We start from the raw sequence: 6,124 nt of genomic DNA, 5'->3' as shown, positions 1-6,124 counted from the left end.
ATATGGACTTTCTTTACTCACGGTATATTAATTTCTTTGGGCGGCTAAAATGCTTCTTTCAAAATCTGGGAAATTCCTAACAAAAAAAACTCTTTTGAAATAATCGGACAATAATGTATTCGGCGCGCGTATAATTGCACCTAGTTCAAAGTCCCTTTACGTTAAAATGGTTTCTAAGAATTCAATACCGTCCTACTTTCCGGTAATAAAGACATTTCCAAATTATGTGTTACAATGAGCCACCGTGCAGTCTCCTTATTGCCTCCATTTACGATAGGGTTGCCCTGCGTTGCGGTCAGATACGTCTCACCCTAAGTACCTGCTCATATACGCGCGTCATGGTCATATTCGGTAGTAGTACTATTATTCCAATTGCGGTTCACACTATGTGTATACTTCTTTTCAGACATAGAAAAGTAAAGGACTACTAACATCACATGTGCGTGGACCTACTGCAACGGTTCTCAGAAACGCGAAATATATCATTAATACAAAAATCGAATTTTGAAAAAAGTTCTCAAATTAATATCTTCGAAGCTGTTATGTTACTGACATATTACAAAGTGAAATTATACAATAATTAAAAATAAAAATTAAAACGGTCGCATCGGGATACGAGCAGGCTCTTCATCATGAACGAGCCTGTGAGAGAAATCATTCTGCTCTCGGCGTCGGTCCTTTACTTTTCTATATCTGAAAAGAAGTACATATGCACATAGTTTAAACCGCAATTGGAATAATAGTACTACTACCGAATATGACAATGAAGCGTTTCTCAAATTAATATCTTCCAAGCTTTCATTTTACTGTACGTAACATATTAATGTGATGGATTTTTCTTCCAATGTTTTCATATGTACGTACTGTAATAATTAGAATGAAGGTAACATCTAATTGTACGAATAATTTGTGTATATATAAGAGAATATGTATTTGTGTAATATAAAATTTAAATATTAAAGAGTAATAAATACATGTCCCATTTTTGTAAAATGCTTCTTAAATTTATATTTTTGAACCTTTTATTTTAGTGGCAAATTACAAACTAAAATTACACAATAATTAAAAATAAAAAGTAAAACCGTCGCATTGGGATTCGAATGGGGTTATGGACGGGGTCCTCGTCATGAGGGCGTTAGAGAATTCATGCTCCTCTCGACTCTCGGCGTTTAGATTGCTTGGGAAACGGGATTTTGACCTGGCTTGGGCCACTCGGCCGTTGCGTCATAAACGCGTGACGTAGTCTTTTGCCGAGACACCCCAAGCAGAGCGCACACGGACAGAGGTAGAAAACGCTTGTGTTGGTGAGTCGCCGAGTAGGACGTAGTGGGGGTAGAGCTTGCACGGACAGGCTAGTAGAATATGCTTGTGTAAAATACCCACGGGAAGCATAGAGAGGATAAGCGGTCGCGTGGAAATCTCACGATTCTGGCATCACTGACGCCAGTGACACCAGTTATGCCTGAATTGTGGAACTTCGTTCCACCGCCACGACGTCCCGGCACCCCCCACTTTATTCCACAGTTTCTGCCACACAAGCATACTTTGATTCTTCTGTGTGAGCTCGCCGTTCGGGTGTTCCGCCGACTACCTGCGTTACCCGGCAACGTAAAGAATACCTCTGTGAAGTTGGCCGGACGATTTTAACTTATTAACTTTTCATTATACCCAATCGATTGGTGATCGATTGGTGGTCATTGGTGGCCTAATTAGAACATTTGGTAATCACACGTTCTTTTGTAATTAAGTGATCAAAATTTTACTGTGAAGTTTGCCGAAAATTGTTTTTTTTCGTCGGATTCAGTTTTTTGAATGCTCAATCGATGCGTAATCGTTTGGTAGTCACTGGTGGCCAATTACGCCTTTGGTGGTACTTAGTTTCTATAAAAAACGAAAAAACGATGAAGTTATCTGGCGGATGTCATCATACAGGATACAGGTGTACGAACGCACTTTACAGTCGATAAAACAGATATTTCTGGATCGATTGTTTTATCCGAAAAAACAATCAATCCAGAAATTTCTGGTTTATCGACTTTAAACGTACGTTGGTACACCTGTATCGTGTATCCGTCAGATGGCTACATCGTTTTCTCGTTTTTTATAAAAACTAAGTATCACCAAATGTTTTAATTAGGCTAGCTATAACGACCAAACGATTACGCATCGATTGAGCATTTATACAACTCAGCCGACGAAAAAGAAGCAGTTTTCACCTAACCTTACTGTCAAATTTTGAACACTTGATTACAAAAAAACGCTTGACCACTAAATGTTCTAATTGGGCCACCAATTAGTAGAAGGCGTTTCTGCTTCGATTCAGCCCTCGCAGAGCAAAATCAGTTAAGAAATATAAGTTTCATCCAATAAAATTTGTTTCAATATTCCTGTATTCACTTCTCAGCCAATCAAAGGTTTCAATGCTTGTCGTATTGCAGAGGTACAAATTTTCATATATTGTGCGTTAATGGATGACCACTAAATGTTTCAATTAGGTCATCAATCATTAGCACACTTTTCTACATCGATTGATTCCTCCGAAAAGACAATTTATCCGGAAATATCTGTTTTATCGTCTTTAAATGTGCGTTGGTACACCACGTTGATATCTTGTATCCGCCAGATGACTACATCGTTTTTTTCGTTTTTTATAGAAACTAAGTACCATCATATGTTGTAATTAGGCCACCAATGACCACCAAACGATTACGCGTCGATTGAGCATACAAAAAATTGAATTCACGTAAAATGTTGATCACTTAATTACAAAAGAACGCGTGACCACCAAATGTTCTAATTAGGCCACCAATGACCACCAATCGACCACCAATCGATTGGGTATAATGAAAAGTTATAAAGTTAAAATCGTCCCGCCAACCTCACAGAGATGATTTTCCGACGTACCGAAAACTCATGATCTGACAACATTGCGTACTTTAGACTCTCATAACATAGAGGGCAGCAGAAAAACCCTGACTTTTTACACGATCGGTATTTCAGAACATGAGACACTAAGTCCCATAAGATGATAGGTCTATCCTATACCTAGTCGGTGGTGGTAGATCCATAGTCACCGACGAGGTATAGGGTAGACCTAACATCTTATGGGACTTCGTGTCTCATGTTCTGAAATACCGATAGTGTAAAAAGTCAGGGATTTTCTGCTGCCCTCTACGTTATAAGAACGGTGAATTTGTGACCTACGTTAAATCCATTCGAGCTCAACTAGTCTAACTTCTGCAGTGTTGTCGAGTCTAAAGTACAATGTTGTCAGATCATGAGTGTTCGGTGCGTCGGAAAATCATCGAAGGGACCGTGGTCGTGAACGGATTCTCTTCCGTCCGTTCACTGTAAAGTAGACGTATTAGAAAGGAGTCTCGGGTTACAGTCCCGACGGACCTATTGGTTTTTTTTCGCGTACAAAAAAGTTATTGCGCTTAATATTGTTTTTATGATTATACATATTATTATGTACATTTGAGTAAATTATTTTATTAATCCATTGTTATTACAACAGTTGAACAGTTACAACGAACGCATGTATATTTTCAAATATCGGACTAACGGTATATTTTAATTCTATATTATTACATATAAGTGAGTAATACGTATCAAAAACGTAATCGAAACACAGATTTTTATTACATCACAATCATCGCATGAAAGATATTTCGTTATATTGACATTTGTAATAATTATGGATGTTGCGGGGAAAACAATATTATTGACATTATGGAACATGTAACGAAATATCACTGTAACACTTAAAAAAGTTTTAAAGTTCCATTTATATCATTGTCCTGTGAAAATGTTCATACTTCCAACAGCATTCATATTCCAATCAAAGAATTTACAGAATAAGGAAAAGGAATCTAAAGTCATTTTCAGTAGTTCCATACATCTTTATCTCGAATAATTTTCTAAAACATTCAAAGTACTAGACATTTTTACACTTTGAATCTCATATCGATTTCTAAAATAATCCTAGTTCGATGTAATATAGAACGTGGTTTTATGAGATAGATTCGAAGTTCGCAGCCATTAGCTCGATATTGTCTTCAGTTTACAGTACTTTACCGATGACAATACCGATTGCCCAGGCCTCACCACGAGGAGGTTGCTGCGAGTGGAGGCCCAAGGCAGGTAGATGGAATCACAAGTTCCACATCTACCCACCTTTCACAATAAACCTTATAAATAACGTAAATCTTAACTATGTAATACTAGAGATACTAACATCCCTCGTCGGTTGTCTTCGTTCTTCAGCTTAGAACTAATATTATCTTAATATTCTAATTAATACGAATTAATGCTATTAATACAAAATAACTTAAACTAAACGCAACGTAGTCGGTAATACTCAAACGAAAGAGATAGATGGAATGGAAAAAGTTCCATCGATCATTTCGTTTACGCACCTAATATTCTATATACCAAGCAGTTATTAAGTCTACGATGAACTACGTTAAACTACAGTATAAACAAGTATCACGATGCAAGTGTTGTCGCCAGAGCCTGGTTTAAGAAAATAGGAAAGACGGGCGATACCTCGCTAACCCGGATCCATCTTTTACTGCCATGGAGCTTTGGGCTGGTCACCTACGTACCAGACCCGAACCAAAGGAGTACACAAGCATGGTAGTGCAAGCGAGATCCTCTGTTTACGGAGCAGACTCCCATCTACTCCGTACCCTTACACGCACGAGTCTTTCTCAAAATCCTACTTACCAGGCAAAGACTAAACACGTCCGATATCTGGCTTCTCAATAGAAACCAGAGGGATCGGCAAACAGTCTTAGTGCACAGGCCCACTGCCCGTACCATAGGTACAGACCAACTGCCCGTACCCCAAGTCTGTGTAGAGAAATCAACGAGCAAAATGAATTAATAATAACTTGGTATGCACAATGGATGGTTACAATCTAAGTCTATTAATAGATAGACTAAAATTAATAACAATAATTATCATTACGATGCGATGATGAATATAACAATGAGTATCGAATTATGATTTAAGTTTAACTTACAGTAACTTAACCCAATGGTAAACCCTTTGAGGATGTAGACGTTGATCGATGTCTTCTTTCGATGGAATAACTGTTTGGAAAAATATTTTTCATTATACAATACACATAGAATACATAATATGCACAGTAAATAAATCACAGTAAATAAATCACAGTACATAAGGAGATAAATATCGAAGCCAATGGTTCTCGAACATCTGTAACATACAAGGGATTAGTAACAAGAGAGGGGACACAACAATATGCACAGTAAATAGTTTAATAATATGCACAGTAAATAAATTAACAATATGCACAGTCAATAACAGGTTCCTTTACATGGTGGTTGTCGAATGCCTGCAACACAGAATGGGTTAGTAACAAAAGAAAGGACCAGTACGAGACGCGCGCCCACCCTCCGCGATGGCTCACGAGAAAGTGAGGAAGCTAACGCCGTTATGTATTGGGCGTACACAGGTTTGTTCGTGTTGAATTGTTTTTGCCGGCTTGAACGACCTTCCTCCTTGAACGACCCAAACACCAGATGGTACGGCCAGGTACGCAGCGTCACTAGCGCGTTGGACCGACGGAGAGCACCGATAACGTGGCACGCTCTACCGTACTCTCTCGCTCGCACACCTCCCCCCATAGACCGCCGAAATTCTTCGGCATGCGTCAACACCGACGGAGAGCACCGATACTGCGGCTCGCTCTATCGCTCTCGCTCTCTCCCTTTCACCCGCTCCGACCATCTTCGGCTTCGTTCGGTACGCGTCGACACCGACGGAGAGCACCGATACCACAACTCACTCTACCGCTCTCGTTTATTTATGATGTTCATATTCCCCAAATAAATATGATATTTAATAATTTGTTTAAGCGCCATGTTTCTTTTAAAGATTTACCTCTCCAGTATAAATCCCTAAGACCCTTATTTATTATTCATTTCACAAAATAATTACAAATATGAAACTTTTTTACCTCTTCTTGAACATTCTAATTTCATAGCCCTAAACTGGGTACCTGAAAGTATTTCATTGAATTTGTGTAAATGATTTTACTACTTCCTAAAAGATTCCGTGTGATATTTGATAGCATAAAAAACAATGTGCCGATAC

The sequence above is a fragment of the Dufourea novaeangliae genome, unplaced genomic scaffold (assembly GCF_001272555.1).
Source record: "Dufourea novaeangliae isolate 0120121106 unplaced genomic scaffold, ASM127255v1 scaffold134, whole genome shotgun sequence".
Taxonomy (NCBI): Eukaryota; Metazoa; Arthropoda; class Insecta; order Hymenoptera; family Halictidae; genus Dufourea; species Dufourea novaeangliae.
Note: the sequence above shows the minus strand (reverse complement) of the source record.